The sequence below is a fragment of the Mastigoproctus giganteus genome, chromosome 3, assembly GCF_048544385.1.
Source record: "Mastigoproctus giganteus isolate SK-2022 chromosome 3, ASM4854438v1, whole genome shotgun sequence".
Lineage (NCBI taxonomy): Eukaryota > Metazoa > Arthropoda > Arachnida > Uropygi > Thelyphonidae > Mastigoproctus > Mastigoproctus giganteus.
The window spans coordinates 120,271,342-120,290,071 of NC_143577.1; the positions used below are offsets into that span (position 1 = coordinate 120,271,342).

The 18,730-nt window shown below is 37.4% G+C and overlaps 1 protein-coding gene across 1 annotated transcript in view; it reads right to left on the reverse strand.

The window, feature by feature from the left end:
* Positions 1-18,730, reverse strand: part of Ocrl (Oculocerebrorenal syndrome of Lowe) — a 529,958-nt gene that overhangs the window by 506,177 nt on the left and 5,051 nt on the right. Inside the window, exon 2 of the mRNA XM_090369405.1 lies at positions 12,920-13,085. The gene's annotated coding sequence lies outside the window, so the exon portion shown is untranslated. The remainder of the gene's footprint in view (positions 1-12,919; positions 13,086-18,730) is intronic.

The following is an 18,730-nucleotide window of genomic DNA, read 5'->3' on the forward strand; positions in this document are numbered from 1 at the left end:
CTTTTATTTCTAAGAATTACATATCACAAATATAGCTTATTGTTAATTTCCATATTTCATGTGAATTTTTTTTTTTTTTTGCTTTTATTTTTAATTTTTCATCTTTATATAAAAATTTAACTTTAATGCAATTTAAAATGTGCAAATACAGACTATGCTAAAGTTAAATATAATTATTAATTCTAGTGTGTGTGTGTGTGTGTGTGTGTGTGTGTGTGTGTGTGTGTGTGTGTGTGTGTGTGTGTGTGTGTGTGTTTGTCAAAAAACTGGGGAATGTAGTAGTAGTAGTAGTAGTAGTAGTGGCATGTAATGCAAGAAAGCAAGTGTATGAGCTTATGCAGCATCAGCCAAAAAAAAAAAAAAAATCGTACCATTCCCTCAAAATGCCTGTCCAGTTCCTCCTTAAATTTATTTAACCTATCAACTTCCACAACGACAGATGGAAGTTTTTCCAGCAATTAACCACCCGCTGGCTGAAGGCAAATTTCTTTACATCTGTCTTTTCTTAATTTGAATTTATGCTCCCTTAGGTTCGTAATCTGAACAAGTGGAAGGATCCCATCATAATTCAGTGTGCTCAATCCATTCAAGTCCTTATACATCTCAATCAGATCACCGCGCAGGTGCCTAGTCTCCAGCTGCTGCAATTTGCAGAACTTAAGCCTCTCTTGGTAAGATGACCCCCTTCATTCCTCTCACCAATCTTGTTGCCCTTCTCTGTACACGCTCCAGCAAATCTACATCCTTCCTAAAATGAGGCCTCCAGACCTGTACGCAGTACTCAAGGCGTGGCCTGACCATTGCCTTATACAGAGAGACAATCAACTCCTTTTCACTGCTAGCAAAATTCATATATATCACTGACAAAACCCCATGACCTGCCCTAACAGCCTGTCTACATTGCTCAAAAAACTTCATATCTGACTGTACAATTACACCCAGGTCTTTTTCATTTTCTATCACCTGAAGTGTAGTACCACACAGTTGGTACGTTTCTCTGGGGTTACTTCTACCCATATGCAGTACTTTGCATTTGTCAAGGTTAAATTTCAGTTGCCACTTCTTAGCCCATCTACCCAAATTATCTAGATCCTGTTGCAGTAGCACACTGCCAATACTGTCATTAACAACCCTGCCAACCTTTGTATCATCTGCAAACTTCAACACTAAGCCTGGTATACCTTCATTAATACCACTGATAAATATACAAAACAACAGAGGACCCAACACCGAACCCTGTGGGCCTCCACTAATAACATTAGTCCACAAGGAGCAACACCCATTAATTACCACCCTCTGTCTTCTCCCACTCAACCATCCTTTTATCCATTGTAGCAACTTACCCTTAATACCATTCTGCTCCAATGTGTACAATATGTCTTCCATGTGCAACAGTATCAAAAGCTTTCCTGAAATCCAAACATATGATATCAAAATTATTTTTTGCATCCAGTTCCTTTGTAACCAACATCATAATATCCTATAAAATTTGTCAGACAAGACTTTCCCTTAACAAATCCATGCTGTGTCTGAATTATTGCTGCAGTCTTGTCTAGATGATCCTGCAATGCATCTTTAACTAGTGACTCCATTATTTTACCCAGAACAGAAGTTAAACTAACTGGTCTGTAATTACTCGTGTCACCCTTTTATCCTCCTTTGTGAATTGGGGATATATTTACACATCTCCAGTCCGTGGGGACCTCCTCTGAGTCCAAGGATGCTCTCATAATTATGGCTAAGGGTTAGCTTAGTTGCTTTGCCACCTCCTTTAATATAACTGGATAGATCCCATCCACGCCAGGTGCCTTTCTTGTGTTTAACTTCAACAATTTCTCCTCCACTTTGCTCTCAGTTATTACAAAATCATTAAGCACCCTGCTACAATTTGATAACCTTCTGCCATTTTCAAACATTAATAACTCTCATGTGCGAATATAGATGCAAAATACTCATTCAGTTTGTTTGCTATCTGAGCAGGATCATCAACAGTCGAACCATCGATATCAAGTGGACCAATCAGATTCATTCCCTTCCTTTTAGAGTTTATATAAGTAAAGAAATCCTTGCTGTTTTTCTTAGCATCTTTTGCCAAAGATTTCTCGTAATCTACCTTTGCCTGCCCTGATTACAGACTAGGTTATATCTGCCATAGGCTTCTGAGTCGCTTGATAATTTATATGCATCCCATGCATTTTTCTTCTCTGTCACGAGCCTCATTAGTTCATTTGATAACCATTTAGGCCTAAACTTTGAACAATATTTCTTAATAGGTATGAAACTTTTAGTAGCATCCACGATTAATTCCTTGAATGCTTCCCACTTAGAATTTACTGTTGGTAACATCGTCAGTTGATCCCACTGTACAGAATTTAAAAACCATCTGAGACCACTGTACTCACCTCTACGGAAGCAAAAACCCTTTCCTTTACCCCTTCCAAAGATGCTTCCAAACTGCTCTCATATTGCTGGCTGTCACTTCTCCTGCTGCATGAATGTTTTCAATGGCCAGTTGTATGTTATATTTTTTCTAAAATTCCGGTACAGAAATTGCATTGTTTCCTGTTGTAGCTTCAAGTGCCTGTGCAAATATTCTGTGAAGATTGGGTTGCAATAACGAAGTCGTATTCACCGGTAAAAAATACAACTTTCACATTTTCATTTAAGGAACCAAGTGCAGAAGATGTCCAGGTGCATTATCTAAAAGCAACAGAACTTTAAAAGTAAGCTTATTTTTCTTGCAATAGGCTTCAACTGGTGAACAGAAATAAGACATAAACCAGTCTTCAAATAGGGCTTTGGTCATCCATGCTTTTTTATTTGAATGCAAAATGACTGGTAGAGTTTGATGGCTGTATCCTTTTAAAGCCCTAAGATTTTGTGTACAATACACAAGCACAGGCTTCAATTTAAAATAGTCTTCAGCATTACCTCTAATAAAAACGTTAGTCGATCTTTTTAGACTTTATACCCAGGTTGTGATGCTTCATTTGCAACCAAATAACTTTTAGTTGGCATCCATTTCCAAAATAGGCCCGATATTTTCAAAAATATTCTACATTAAATATTTGCCGATCATCGTATTCACCATCCTGAATTATTTTTTGCAATTCTGCAGGAAATTTGGCTGCAGCATCTTCATCAGCACTAGCAGCTTCGCCTGTTACTTTTACATTATGCAGTCCTGCTCGATTCTTGAAACATACAAACCACCCTGAACTAGCAACAAACGTTTCAGTCTCCCCCTTGATATTCTGTTTCTTTGAGCTTAGCAAAAATGTTAATAGCTTTGCTCTGAATGTTGTCCTTAGATAATGAATTTTTTTTTTTTTATTGCAATTTTCTATCCAAATTGATAAAAGACTTTCCATTTCAATCATTATTGGAGTTCTGTTTCTAGTATTTTGTAAAACAAAAGAAGTTGATGAAACTTTACCTTTCTCTTTATATTCGTCCTTACAGCTCAAGTTAGTTCGTACAGTAGACTCGTATCCTAGATCTCTTACAATTTTCACATGGTTTGCACCACTTTCATGTTTTTTAATAACTTCAAGTTTTTCTGCTAACGTAATAACTTTTCATTTTTTTTTATTGCAGTCATGTTGTTTTTCACTCGTTCTTTTATCCACAATTAACAGAGATAGAAAATTAGAATTTTTAAATACACTTCCACTTGACTTTATTAGTGGGAGACAAACAAGTAACACATCTGCTTCTGATGGAACACACTGAGGTTGGCAGCGGGCAAACACTTGTTTATTGGCCATCAGATGCTTAGCATGCGATTCAAATCCTTTTCAACTATCACATAAAAAAGATCGCGTTAACTGGAAATTTGCATCATGTAAAGTAAAAAGTAGTATAATTTTTCAAATAGCTTTACTGGAAAACGTATTAACTGAACTTGATTTACGTGAGGGCTGGCTGTACTTGGATTTCAGGAAAGCTTTTGATACTGTTGCACATGGAACAGTACTGTACAAGTTGGAGCAGTATGGCATTAAAGGCAAGTTTCTGCTATGGATAAAGGGATGGTTGAGTGGGATAAGACAGAGAGTAGTAATCAAAGGACACTGCTCTTCATGGATTAATGTTATTAGTTGTGTCTCCTAGGGGTCTGTGTCGGGCCTATTGTTGTTTTCTGAATTTATCAATGATATTGACGAATATATCAGGCTTAATGTCCCAGTTTGCAGACGATACAAAGGTTGGCAGGTTTGTTAATGACACTAATCACAGTACGCTACTGCAACAGGATCTAGAAAAGTTTAGCAGATGGGCTGAGAGGTGGCAACTGAACTTTAACATTGACAAATGTAAAGTAGGTAGCAGTAATCTCAGAGTAATTGTGTGGTATGACACTCAGGAGGGTAGAGAATGATAAAGAACTGGGGGTAATTGTGCAGTCAGATATGAAGTTTTTTGAGCAGTGCAGACAGTGTGCAAGAGTAGTTCATGGTGTCATGTCAATGATATACAGGAATTTTTCTGGAAGGGATAAGGTGATTATTGCCTTGTATAAGGCAATGGTCAGGCCGCACCTTGAGTACTATATACAGGTCTGGAGGCCTCATTACAGAAAGGATGTAGAGTTGCTCGAATGAGTACAGAAAAGGGCAACAAGATTGGTGAATGGAACAAAGGGTTGCTCTTACAAAGAAAGACTTAAGTTCTACAAACTGCAGTGTCTGGAGACTGGGCACCTGTGAGATGATCTGATTGAGGTGTATTAGGCCTTGAATGGTAGGAGCAAGCTGAATGCTGATGAGATTCTTCCTCTTGCCCAGATTAGTCACCTCAGGGGACATAAATTCAAACTGAGGAAAGACAATTGTAAAATATATGTACAGAAAATGTCTTTAGCCAGTGAGTGGTTAATTGCTGGAACAAACTTCCATCTGCCATTGTCGAAGTTGACAGCTTAAATAAATTCAAGGCCGAACTAGACAAATGTTTGGAGTTAATGGATGGGTGAAATGGGAAGGTTTTTTTTTTTTTTTTTGGCTGATAAGCTTTCTTTCTTGCATCATATGCTTCTACTAATGCTAATGCTATTACAGCAGACCTGTATATCCATCCTGAAGTGGGAATTTCAAATCTGTATACAATACTCAAAATGTGTGTGCTAACCAAGGATTAAATGGAATAATTATCTCTTTGTTCCAGCTTATCTACAATGTTGAGAGAAATTCACATCAGATTATACGATTATTCCTAAGTATTTTTCATTGTCAATTGCCTTAAGTCACTAACTAATCTCGGATTGCTATTAAGCAAATCCAGAACCATAAAGTTTCAAATATTTTCCTTTAACTGATTAAAATAGTTATTTAGGTCTTCTTGAAGTGGCATACCCTAGTTTCTCTCATTTCACCACCTGTGGTGAAAACTTTACATCATCAAAAAGTTTGACATAAAACCTGTTATACCTTCAACAAATATCTCAAACAATTGATCAAGTACAGTCAGTTCTGCTATAACACAGTACATGTGTTCCTAAAAATCTCCACATTATGGGAAAAATAGGGATGAGGCAGGGCACTCAAAAAAAAAGTTCAGTCTGGTAAGTAAAACACTAAAAAAAAGTTAGAAACCCAATAAAATTGCTAACACAGGTTTAAACATCTTAAATTTTTAATAAATAAATAAATATTACAATAAGTATGGCACTTTACCTTGACAAGATATGAAGTTTGCTTGATTGATATTTCTGTTCACTGACATTTTCTTTTTTTTTTTTTTTGAATTGTAAAATTTAAAACAGTAAAAAAGATAAGCAATTAATAACGATGAACACGGGATGCACAAATTGCACAAGTGAGACAAGTTTACAAACTTCAAAAATAGGAACGAAAAGATGATTGAAACTTCATGGAAGGGGAAACACATTTCACAATAATAACATAAAAACCCACAGAATTCCAGCTATCGGTATTATCGCAAATGCAGCAAGCTCGAGTTTACTACACATTTATAGTTAGACTGCACTAACTGAAAAGCCCAATACACCAGGAATTGGGTACCTCCGTAGCCAGGTGGGCACATGAAGAATAGATGTGTGGAAATTTGCCTTTAGCCAGAGGGTGGTTAATTGCTGGAACAAACTTCCATCTGTCGTTGTGGAAGTTGATAGGTTAAATAAATTTAAGGAGGAACTGGACAGGATTTGGTGGGAATGGCTTGATTTTTTTTTTTTTTTTTGGCTGATGCTGCATAAGCTCATACACTTGCTTTCTTGCATCACATGCCACTACTACTACTACATACATTACATTGTCTTGCACGTTGTTGACTCTGAGTCAGACAGATGTTATTGCTTATAGCGCTTCATTTGCATACTTCCTTATACGTATACATCCTCATAAGTTAACATATTTGATATAATTATGGGTTCTTAAATAGTATGAATCAGAGCTGTACTACTCAATATGTTCTACGTTGATAATAATATTAATAAAATAATAAGAGGAGTTTACCTCAATATAGTGTGTAGAACCCTTCCGTATGATACCCTCCAGAAATTAAAACGGAAAAAACGAAAAAATCGACAACTTACCGGTATATTAGAGTAAAATATAAATAATTAAATAATCAATTTAACACCGTTTTGAATATTTTCGTTAGATTCTTTTAATTGCGTTAATTTGATTTTTAACTGTTTTTAAATTGATTTGTATTGTGTTAAATTGATTATTTAATTATTTATATTTTACTCTAATGTACCGGTAAGTTGTCGATTTTTTCGTTTTTTCTGTTTCAATTTCTGGAGGGTATCATACGGAAGGGTTCTACGCACTATATTGAGGTAAACTCCTCTTATTATTTTACTAAAATTATGGGTTCTAAAGAATTGAAAAGTGTAATAAATATAAAACGCATTACTTTAACTATCATTAACAAGCTCAAAGTAGAGTTTTATTATTATTATTATTAGCCATATGGTGCAAGGAAGCCTGAGGCTTATGCTGCACCAGCCAAAAAAAATTTCTTGAAAATGGTGTTCCTAGAAAAAAAAATTACTGAAGAATTTGGTATTGGCCAACAGACTGTGCGATATTAAAAAACAAAATGAATCTATAAAGGCATTTGCATTAAAATTTGATGTGGGAAGTGATAAAAGCAGTGTATCAATTAGACAGACATTAAAAAAACCAAAAGAAGTGTTGCTGAAAAAATCTGATTTAAGTAGTATTCACAGCAATGATTAAGTTCCGTTGATGTGCGATGCCAGCACCACCTGATGAATGTATAAAAAGACAATACATTTATCCATCGATAAATGTATTGTCTTTTATAGTTTTTAATAAAGGCTCTACAGTGATATTTTTGTTATGTATTTTAATCAGCACTACCTATATTTTATTTATTAAATTTTCCATTTATTTGTGTTCTAAGTTTTTATTCTTTTAAGGCTATCTTTTGCTTCACTAATCTGGATTATGCGATATCCGGATTATGCGATATCCGGATTATCCGGATGGCCTCTCCCCCGAATTAATCCAGATAGTGAGGGTTTATGTATGTGAAATGCACGTATTCTCAAAAATTCAATAAAAATTTTTCACAAAGTTTCTGAGAGTTTTATAAGTTATCACAAATGGGTAAATCTAAGTTTTTCCTAATGAAAATGTCGATGTATATTATTATTATTATTATAAATTATAATATACACTGAAAGGACAGAATTCATGGGATATGATACTTGGTTCCTGAGCAATGCAACTTTTTTACTTTACTAGAAGGAAGGTTATTTGGTTATTTGGTTTTTTTTAGGAACATTAGCAACTAAGGCCATATTGCTCCGGGAATATGCGGTGGTCATTTCCTGACCTTTCCGCATCCTCCGTATTTGGTAGAAGGAAGGTAACGAATCAGATTGGTCCACTTGATGGCTATGGTTTGACTGTTGATGATCTGCTCAGCTTGATGACAAAATAAATAAGTATTTTGCATCTATATTCACACAAATTCTTTACAGAAGGGAATGTCAGAAGTTTATAAAACTCTAATGGGGGCTAAATGATTTTGTAATAACTGAGAGGAAAGTAGAGAAGAAATTGTTGAAGTTAAACATAAGAAAGGCACCCAGAGTGGATGATACCTATCAATATATATTAAGGGGGGGGAGGCAGTGTAGGAAGTAAGGAAATTCCTAGCCATAATTATGAGGGCATCCTTGGTTTCAGGGGAGATCCTCATGGACTGGAGATGAATGTATCCCCAATTCACAAAGGGGGGAATCAAAGGATGATATGAGTAATTTCAGACCTTTTAGTTTAACTTGTGTTCCATCACTCCTTAAAGAAGCAATGCAGGATCATCTAGATGAGGCTGCAGTTATACTTCAAACACAGCATGGATTTGTTAAGGGGAAATCTTTTTTGACCAATTTGATTGGATACCATATTTGGTCAGAAAGGAACTGTATGCAAATAATAATTTTGATATCACATACTTTGATTTCAGCATATAAGAGATTGCTGTACAAATTGGCGCAGTGTGCATTAAGGGCATGTTGCTGCTATGGATAAAGGTATGATTGAATGGGAGAAGACAGAGAGTGGTAATCAATGGACATGGCTCTTTGTGGCATAAAATTATTTGTGGAGTCCCCCAGGGTTCACCAATGGGCCCATTGTTGTTTTCTGTATTTATCAATGATATTGATGAAGGCATATCAGGCTTAATTTTGAAGTGTACAGATGATACAAAGGTTTGTAGGGTGGTTAATGACATTAATGACACTGCAAGAGGATCTAGAAAAGGAAGGTTGGTTTAGCAATGGCAATTGAAGTTTAACATTGATAAATGCAAAGTACTGCATATGGATAGTGGAAAATGAGGAAGACCTCGGATAATTGTGTAGTCATATGTGAAGTTCTCTGAGCAGTGCAGACAGGCTCCCAGGACAGCTCCTGCTTATCATGTCAATGATAAATAGGAATTTTGCTAGCAGGAATAAGGAGGTGATTATCCCATTGTATAAGACAATGGTCAGGCCACATCTTGCATACAGTATGGAGGCCTCATTTTAGGAAGGGTGTGGAGCTATTGGAACGAGTACAGATTACAGAGAAAGGCAATGAGATTGGTAAGGGAAACAAAGTGGTACTCTTACCAAGAAAATCTTTAGTTCTTCAAATTGCAGAGTATGAAGACTGGGCACTTGCAAGGTGGTGTAATTGAGGGTTTGGATGGATTGGCTGCTCAGTGCTGATGGGATTCTTCCTTTTGCTCAGACCACACACGAGGCACACATTAAAATTGAGGAAAAGGACGGTTGTAGAACACATTTCCGGAAGTTTGTCTTTATTCAGCGGTTGGTTTATTGCTATGAAGATTTTTTTTTGGCTGATGTTGCACAAGTTTGCTTTCTTGCATCATTTTCCTCTGCTAATGCTAATGCAGACCTTGGTTTTCCAATAAATGTGCTTAGTTTGTTCAAGATAAGAATATATCATATTGCAATTGTATCCAAACCTCCAGGTTCGTTTTTTGTTTACTCTAAAGTTTGTAACAATTGTTAAATAGTTATTAATCAATCCAAAGTTGATTTTTAACAGAACAAAATTTACCCAATTTATCAAGCCTTTTGCATAAATTAGAACAAAGAAAGTGCCATTGGCAGAAAGGTACTATGATGGATAAATGGGTGGTTGAGTAATAGGAGGCAAAGGATGGTTATAAATGGCCGTTGCTCTGACTATCTGAAGCCCTCGAGTGATGTTCCGCAGGGTTTAGTACAGTCAGTTCTGGTATCACGTGCATTTTCGCACCGCAAATTTGCTCCAAAACAAACTGATATATTAGGGAACGATGCGAGTATAATGCAATTTTCACACTGGCTCATGTGTGTTATTTCATCTACAAGTAACACCAGATGAACACAAAAAGTGGCACCAAGCTGAACATAGCGACCTGCCTAGCAATACAAACAAGTTTACGAAGCTTAAGAAATGTCAGACATCAAATGTGTGACAGCTATATTTCCCATTTAGTGTAGTTGTATTAGTCGGACACACACACTATTGTCATTCGCTGTATTCACAAGGTAACACGTGATATTGTAGCCCCACTCATGTTTTAAGGAGCTCACATTTTTCTGTTCAAACAGAAATTTCGTGAGGCATGATAGTGTGAGCAGAGGAGCACATGTCTGGAGGTCACTGGCATAAAACAATAAGAACAATTTGCAATTCCTGGTGGTTTGTTATGGTTTTTTTTTTTTTTTCAGGAGCATTAGCAACTAAGGCCATATTGCTCTGGGGATGTGCGGTGGTCATTCCCTGACCTTTCCGCACCCTCAGTATTTGGTTGTCACAGGCTCGAACCCAAGATTTTATGTTTTTCTTAATTAACAGCATAACACCTCCTCCCTTCCTATCCTTTCTGTACACATTGTACTCCCCAAATTCCAGTTCTGCATTCCTTATATCTGTGTGACACCACGTCTCTGCGTTCCCAACAATATCTGTCTTTGATGTCTTGACCAACACTTCAAATTTATTTACTATACTTCTAACATTGGTATACATGCAAGTATACCAATGCTAGAAGTACCTATGTTCCATCTCTCATTGCACACAGTCTCTTTAGCATTAGCATTAGTAGAGGCATTTGATGCAAGAAAGCAAGCTTATGCAGCATCAGCCAAAAAAATAAATAAATAAATAAATAAATAAAAAATAACCACTTCCACTTCAAACCTCTGTTCGTTCGAAATACCTGTCCAGCTGAGCCTTAAACTTATTTAGGCTATCGACTTCCACGACAAGGGATGGAAGTTTATTCCACCAACCAACCACCCGCTGGCTAAAGGCAAATTTCCTCACGTCTATCCTACATCTGTCTTTTCTCAATTTGAATTTATGCCCTCTCAGGTGATTATTCTGAGCAAGAGGAAGAATCCCATCAGCATTGAGCATGCTCAAACCATTCAAGGCTTTATACACCTCTATCAGATCACCTCGCCGGTGCCTAGTCTCCAGACACTGTAATTTGCAAAACTTAAGCCTTTCTTCGTAAGAGCACCCCTTTGTTCCATTCACTAATCTTGTTGCCCTTCTCTGTACTCATTCCAGCATCTCTACATCCTTCTTGAAATGAGGCCTCTAGACCTGTATACAGTACTCTAGGTGTGGTCTAACCATTGCCTTATACAATGGAATAATCACCTCCGTATCCCTGCTAGAAAAATTCCTATATATCATCGACAATACACCATGAGCTACTCTTGCAGCCCGTCTGCATTGCTCAGAAAACTTCATATCTGCTTGCACAACCACCCCCAGGTCCCTTTCATTCTCTAGCACTGTCAGTGTTAGATACGTTGATACGTTGCTCTGGGGTTGCTGTTTCCCATATGTAGTACTTTACATTTGTCAATGTTAAACTTCATTTGCCACCTCGAAGCCCATCTGCTCAACCTTTCCAGATCCTGTTGCAGTAGCATAGTGTTAGTAGTGTCCTTGACAACCCTGCCAACCTGTCTATCCTTTCTGTAGACATTGTACTCCCCAAATTCCAGTTCTGCATTCCTTATATCTGTGTGACACCACGTCTCTGATATCCCAACAATATCCGTCTTTGATGCTTTGAGCAATACCTCAAATTCATCAAATTTATTTATTAAACTCCTAGCATTGGTGTACACGCAAGTATACATGCACCTGTTCTTTTTCTTAGCTACCCTAACACAACCTATGGTTTATTTATACCCCAATAATTCCCAGCAGTCTCTGAACTATCCTGCATCTTATTTTCCAGGCTGCGGCTCATTCCAATAGAAGCAGTGGAAGAATCACTTTCACCTCTGCCAGTGGCTACTGTTAATCTATTAGTCCTTTTATCCCCCAATCTAGCAGTTTTCCGACCCACCTAACACTGCCTCGATAGCATCACCAAACATTCTTGCACCCTTTCTATTTAAGTGTATCCCATCCCTGTAGAAGCAGTCTCTCTCTCTCTCTCTCTCTCTCTCTCTCTCTCTCTCTCTCTCTCTCTCTCTCTCTCCTGTTAACATGTAAACAGGAGTCTCAGTGACATCTGCCTTCTTAATCCCATGTGTCTTTCAAAGTACTCAACTGTAAACAGAATTTTTCCTATTTCTACTGGATTATCCGATATACGGATTAACTGTAACCGGATTAGCAAGGGTTTACTGATGTAATCAATCGTTACTATAACCTATTATAAGCTGTTGGCATGTTTTTGGCTTTTGATCCTGTACAGCATTTTGAGGCTTTGGTGTTTTGGGGTAGTCAGTATTTTGAACTGTCAGCCTTTTTATACTGCTGGCATATATTAATTACTGACAATTTAATATGCTTCTGTCATATTGAATTTTTGGTATTTTAAAGTGTCAGTGTTTTGAACTACTAGCATTTCAAATATTGGATTTTGATACACTTGGTATTTTTACTGTCAGCATATTGAATTCTGGCATTTTGATTGTCAGTAATGTGAACTAAACCCATTATAGATACTTTTTTCTGACCATATGCTATGCACTGACTGCTTGTTTCCTCAGCTATAAGCAATTGCTGTTATGCTTCAACAAGGTTGTCTTTAAGGTTTGCAGGAATGGGCAGAAAATCATTGTACAGAACTAGCAATTAATATTTGAAGAAACCTTTTTTTTTTAATTAAATAAAATAAAAATATATGCTATAACAAACACATGGCACTGGTACATAATACATTCTTATATGGAAGAAATGTCATAATAAATTATTTGCAATGTGCTGTAAATGATTTGTAACCATACTTAAGTAATACTGCTGAAAAAAAAAAAAAAATGCAAATATTAACCAGAGAAAGTGTTTAATAAAATTACAAATATTAACAAGAGGAAGCTTTTAATACAGCCAAATGAGAAATCATGAGTTGTATAAAAAAAAAAAATTACAAATGTAGTTACCTTGCTGTGGTTGGTACATACTGTATGCCACAGTTCAGCATTCATGGAGGTAAGCAGTCTACATATAGTAAAGCAATAACCTGTGTCTCTAAAAAATGTGGTAGTGGAACTAAAATGCTATGAAGGCCAATATCGTTGATATCAATATCAGCTGACCAAAACAGTTCTAGAAACCAGAAAAAAATTATGTTCATGAGTTTTACTGTGCATTGTGATATGCCTAAAAAGTAAATGATATAAACAAAACAAAACTCATAAAAACAGAATTCAAAATTCTCAAATCCTCAAAAAATTTTAAACAATTTGAATACTTTTCATTTATTAAAAAAAAAAAAAAAAAAAATGGGGCATTGCTGCATTGGCTACTGTTAATTATATACAACCACAGGAACTCAGAAATAGTACAGGGCAATGTAAAAGACACTTGAAATCCATAGTATATTTTCAGCTTTATTTCAATTATTATTAAAAATACAATTACAAAAGAGGGTACAATAGTTTTGTTTTTATTATACACTTCATATTAGCATTAGTTAAGGCATATGATGCAAGAAAGCAAGCTTAGAGAGGGTCAGTCAAAAAAAAAAAAAAAACTTCCCATTTCACCCATCCTGTCACTCCAAATGTTTGTCTAGTTCAGCCTTAAATTTCCTCAAATTGAATCTATGTCCCCTCAAGTTCTTAATCTGAGCAAGTGGAAGTATTCCATCAGCAATGAGCCTGCTCAAACCATTCAAAGCCTTGTACTTGAATTACATCATCTTCATCATCATGAACTTGGTCCGGCTTAGGTCTTTTAAGACCTGCTCCGTTGTAGCTCTTGGAGGTGTTCTTGATCTCACCATCATTGTCTTGGTCGACCAACATCTCTCTTGCCTGTAGGTTTGTAGTTTAAGGCTAATTTTGGGATCCATTTTCTATGTGGTTGATCCATTTTTCCTGATACCATTTTATGTCATTTACTACGTTATCTACTTTTAATTTCTCATAGATATCTAAATTTCTTTGGTGTTCTAGTCTCGTAAAGCCTAATAATGGTCTTAAAAATCTCATTTGGGCTGCTTCTAGTTTGTGTGCATCTTTCTTATTTATGACCCAAGTCTCACAGCTGTAGAAGAGGGCTGGTTTAGAAGTGATGTTGAGCAGTCAAAATTTTGTTTCGGTTGTCATTTGTTTTCCGAAGTGGCGTTTAATCGTTCCATTCATTTTATTATATTTTTGTAGTTTAGTGTGGATGTCTTTCCCTTCATTTTATATTAAATTTCCCAAATAGGTGAAGTCAAATATTTGTTCTATTATTTTATCATCAATAACAATTTTGACTCTTTGTATGTTTTTTCCGCATAATCCCATTGATTTTGTTTTTAGAGTGGAGATTTTCATCTCGCACTTTTTACCTATTTTATTAAGTTCATTTTCTGCTACCTGTAGCTCATCTTCGGATTCCGCAATCATAACTTGACCACCAGCATATAATATAGTTTGGATTTTATTCCTGTTGTTCAACTGTATTCCATTGTTAACTGTTTGTTTCCATTCTTTAAGAATTTTATTGATGTAGATATTAAATAAATTTGGTAATAGTACACAGCCTTGTTTGACTCCTTTATTGGTGTTAATTGGGTCTGATAGCTGGCCATTAGAATATTTTATACAGACTTTTGAGTTTTTATATAGGCTTTGGATTGCTTTCCAGAGCTGGGTTGGGATATTTTCTTCATGTAGAATCACCAAAGTTTTTCCCGGTTTATAATGTCATATGCTTTTTAGCATTAGTAGAGGCATATGATGCAAGAAACCAAGCTTATGCAGCATCAGCCATAAAAAAAAATTAAAGAAAAACACGCTCCCATTTCACCCCTCCGTTCATTCAAAGTACCTGTCCAGCTCAGCCTTAAATTTATTTAGGCTATAAACTTCCACAACAAAGAATGGAAGTCTGTTCCGCCAACCAACCACCCACTGGCTAAAGGCAAACTTCCGCACATCTCTCCTACATCTGTCTTTCCCCAATTTGAATTTATGCCCTCTCAAATGATTATTCTGAGCAAAAGGAAGAATTTCATCAGCATTGAGCATGCTAAAACCATTCAAGGCTTTATACACCTCTATCAGATCACCTCGCAGGTGCCTAGTCTCCAGACACTGTAATTTACAAAATTTAAGCCTTTCTTCGTAAGAGTAACCCTTTGTTCCATTCCCTAATCTTGTTGCGCTTCTCTGTACTCTTTCCAACAGCTCTACAACCTTCTTAAAATGAGGCCTCCAGACTTGTATACAGTACTCAAGGTGTGGCCTGACCATTGCCTTATATAAGGGGATAATCACCTCCTTATCCCTGATATAAAAATTCCTCTGTATCATTGACAACACACTATGAGCTACTGTTGCAGACCATCTGCACTGCTCAGAAAACTTCATATCTGCCTGCACAATTACCACCAGGTCCTTTTCGTTCTCTACCACTGTCAGTGTAGTACCACAGAGTTGATACGTCACTCTGGGGTTGCTGCTTCCCATATGTAGTACTTTACATTTGTCAATTTTAAACTTCATTTGCGACCTCTCAGCCCATCTGCTCAACTTTTCTAGATCCTGTTGCAGTAGCGTACTGTCATTAGTGTCCTTAACAAACCTGCCAACCTTCATATCATCTGCAAACTTGGACATTAAGCATGATATACCATCATCAATATCATTTATAAATACAGAAAACAACAATGGACCCAATACTCAACCCTGAGGGACTCCACTAATAACATTAGTCCACGATGAGCAGTTTCCATTAATTACCACTCTCTTTCTTCTCCCACTGAACCATCCCTTTATCCATAACAGCAATTTTCCTCCAATGCCACACTGCTCCAATTTGTGCAGCAGCCTTCCATGTGCAACAGTATAAAAAGCCTTTCTAAGATCCAAATATATGATATCAAAGTTATTCCCTGCATCCAGTTGCTTTGTGACCATATCATAGTATCCAATCAAACTGACCATGCAAGACTTTCCTTTAACAAAACCATGCTGTGTCCAAGCTATAACTGAAGTCTTGTCTAGATGATCCTGCAGTGCTTCTTTAACTAGTACCTCCATTAATTTTCCTGGAACAGAAGTTAAACTAACAGGTCTATAATTACTTGTGCTGCCCTTTGATCCTCTTTTGTGAATTGGGGTCACATTTGCACATCTCCAGTCCATGGGTACTTCCCTTGAGTCCAAAGAAGCTCCCATAATTATGGCTAAGGGTTTGCTTACTTCCTTTGCTGCCTCCTTTAATATAACTGGATAGATCCCGTCCACCCGGGGTGCCTTTTTTATGTTTATCTTCAACAATTTCTCCTCCACTTTCCTCTCAGTTATTACAAAATCATCCAGCTCACTGCCAGAGTTTAAGTCACCTCTGGCATTCCCCTCCCTGAACAACTCCTCATGGGTCAATGTAGATGCAAAATACTCATTTAGTTTGTTAGCCACCTGAGCAGGATCATGAACAGTTGAACCATCAATATCCAGTGGACCAATCTGATTCATCCCTTTCCTTCTAGATTTTACATAGGTAAAGAACTGTTTGTTTTTCTTTGCATCCTTTGCCAAGGATTTCTCATAATCTTCCTTTGCCTGTCTGCAGATGATACAAAGGTTGGCAGAGTTGTTAAGGTTGCTACTGACGCTATGCTGCTGCAACAGGATCTGGAAAGGTTGAGCAGATGGGCTAAGAGGTGGCAAATGAAGTTTAACATTGACAAATGTAAAGTACTACATATGGGAAACAGCAACCCCGGAGCAACGTATCAACTCTGTGGTACTACACTGACAGTGGTAGAGAATGAAAAGGGCTTGGGGGTAATTGTGCAGGCAGATATGAAGTTCTCTGAGCAGTGCAGACGGGCTGCATGAGTAGCTCATGGTGTCATCAATGATATACAGGAATTTTTCTAGCAGGGATAGGGAGGTGATTATTCCCTTGTATAAGGCATTGGTCAGGCCGCACCTTGAGTACTGTATACAGGTCTGGAGGCCTCATTTCAAGAAGGATGTAGAGCTGCTGGAACGAGTACAGAGAAGAGCAACAAGGTTAGTGAACGGAACGAAGGGTTGCTCTTACGAAGAAAGGCTTAAATTTTGCAAATTACAGTGTCTGGAGACTAGGTACCGGTGAGGTGGTCTTATAGAGGTGTACAAAGCCTTGAATGGTTTGAGCATGCTGAATGCTGATGGGATACTGCCTCTTGCTCAGAATAATCACCTGAGAGGGCATAAATTCAAATTGAGGAAAGACATATGTAGGATAGATGTGCGGAAATTTGCCTTTAGCCAGCGTGTAGTTGGTTGGTGGAACAGACTTCCATCCCTTGTTGTGGAAGTTGACAGCCTAAATAAATTTAAGGCTCAGCTGGACAGGTATTTCAAACGAGCGGAGGGGTGAAGTGGAAGGGTTTTTTTTGGCTGATGCTGCATAAGCTTGCTTTCTTGCATCATATGCCTCTACTAATGCTAATCTCCTTTGTGACTTGGTTACTGACCAGCTTATATCTATCATGGGCTTCGATGTCACCCATTAATTTATATGTATCCCATGCATTTTTCTTCTCTGCCACATGTCTCATTAGTTCATCTGACATCCATTTAGGCCTAAACCTTGAACAATATTTCTTAGTTGGTATGTAAAGTTTAGTAGCTTCCAAGATTAATTCTTTGAATGCTTCCCATTTTGAATTTGCTGTTGGTAACATCATCAGTTGGTCCCACCGTATAGAATTTAAATACTGTCTCAGACCACCGTAGTCACCTTTACGAAAGCAAAAACCCTTCCCTTTACCCCTGATGGTAGTTACCTCTTTGAGTAAATCCCACTTCAGCACACTGTGATCACTGCCACCTAGTGGTTCCTTTATCTGCAGATTCTTAATGCATGAAGAACCACTACTGATAATCAGATCAAGAGTCTAGTTGCCTCCCGAACATGCTGATGTAGAAAACGATCATCCAATAAATCCATAAAAGCCTTGCTAGTGTACGAGTGACCATCCCACAAATTCCAGTCAATATCTGCGAAATTAGAATCTCCCATTATAAGACTCTTTGATTTACTGGCCCACTCTATTTCCCTGTACAGTTCCTTATTAGGTTAACTCATCAGATTCACTAGGCCTATAAACACACTCCTACTCTCAATTTTGATCTCCCCATGCTTATGTCACACCAAACTGACTCGACACTGCACTGTCCAGCAATGTCAAGTGGCTTCACTTCCTTGGATTTTATGTGTTTCTTAACTAATAGTATAACCCCTCCACCCTTCCTATCTTGTCTCTCCTTCCCGTTCACATTGTACTCCCCAAATTCCAGTTCTGCATTCCTCATATCTGTGTGACACCACATCTCTGATATCCCAACAATATCTGCCTTTGATGTTCTGAGCAATACCTCAAATTAATTTTCCAAACTCCTAGCATTGGTGTACACGCAAGTATACATGCACCTGTTCCTATTCTTAGCTACCCTAACACAACTGATGTGTTTACTTGCACCTCAATGACTCCCAGCAGTCTCTGAAATACCCCGCATCTTGTTTTTTGTTGTTTTCCAGGTTGCTGCTAATTCCAATAGAAGCAGTGCAATAATTACTTTAACCTCTGCCAGTGGCTACTGCTAATCTATTAGTCCTTGTATCCCCCCAAGCTAGCAGTTTTCCGATCCACCTAACACTGCCTCGATAGCATCAGCAAATATTCTTGCACCCTTTCTATTTAAGAGCATCCCATCCCTGTAGAAGCAGTCTCTCCTGTTAACAAGTACAGTCCAGGCTGA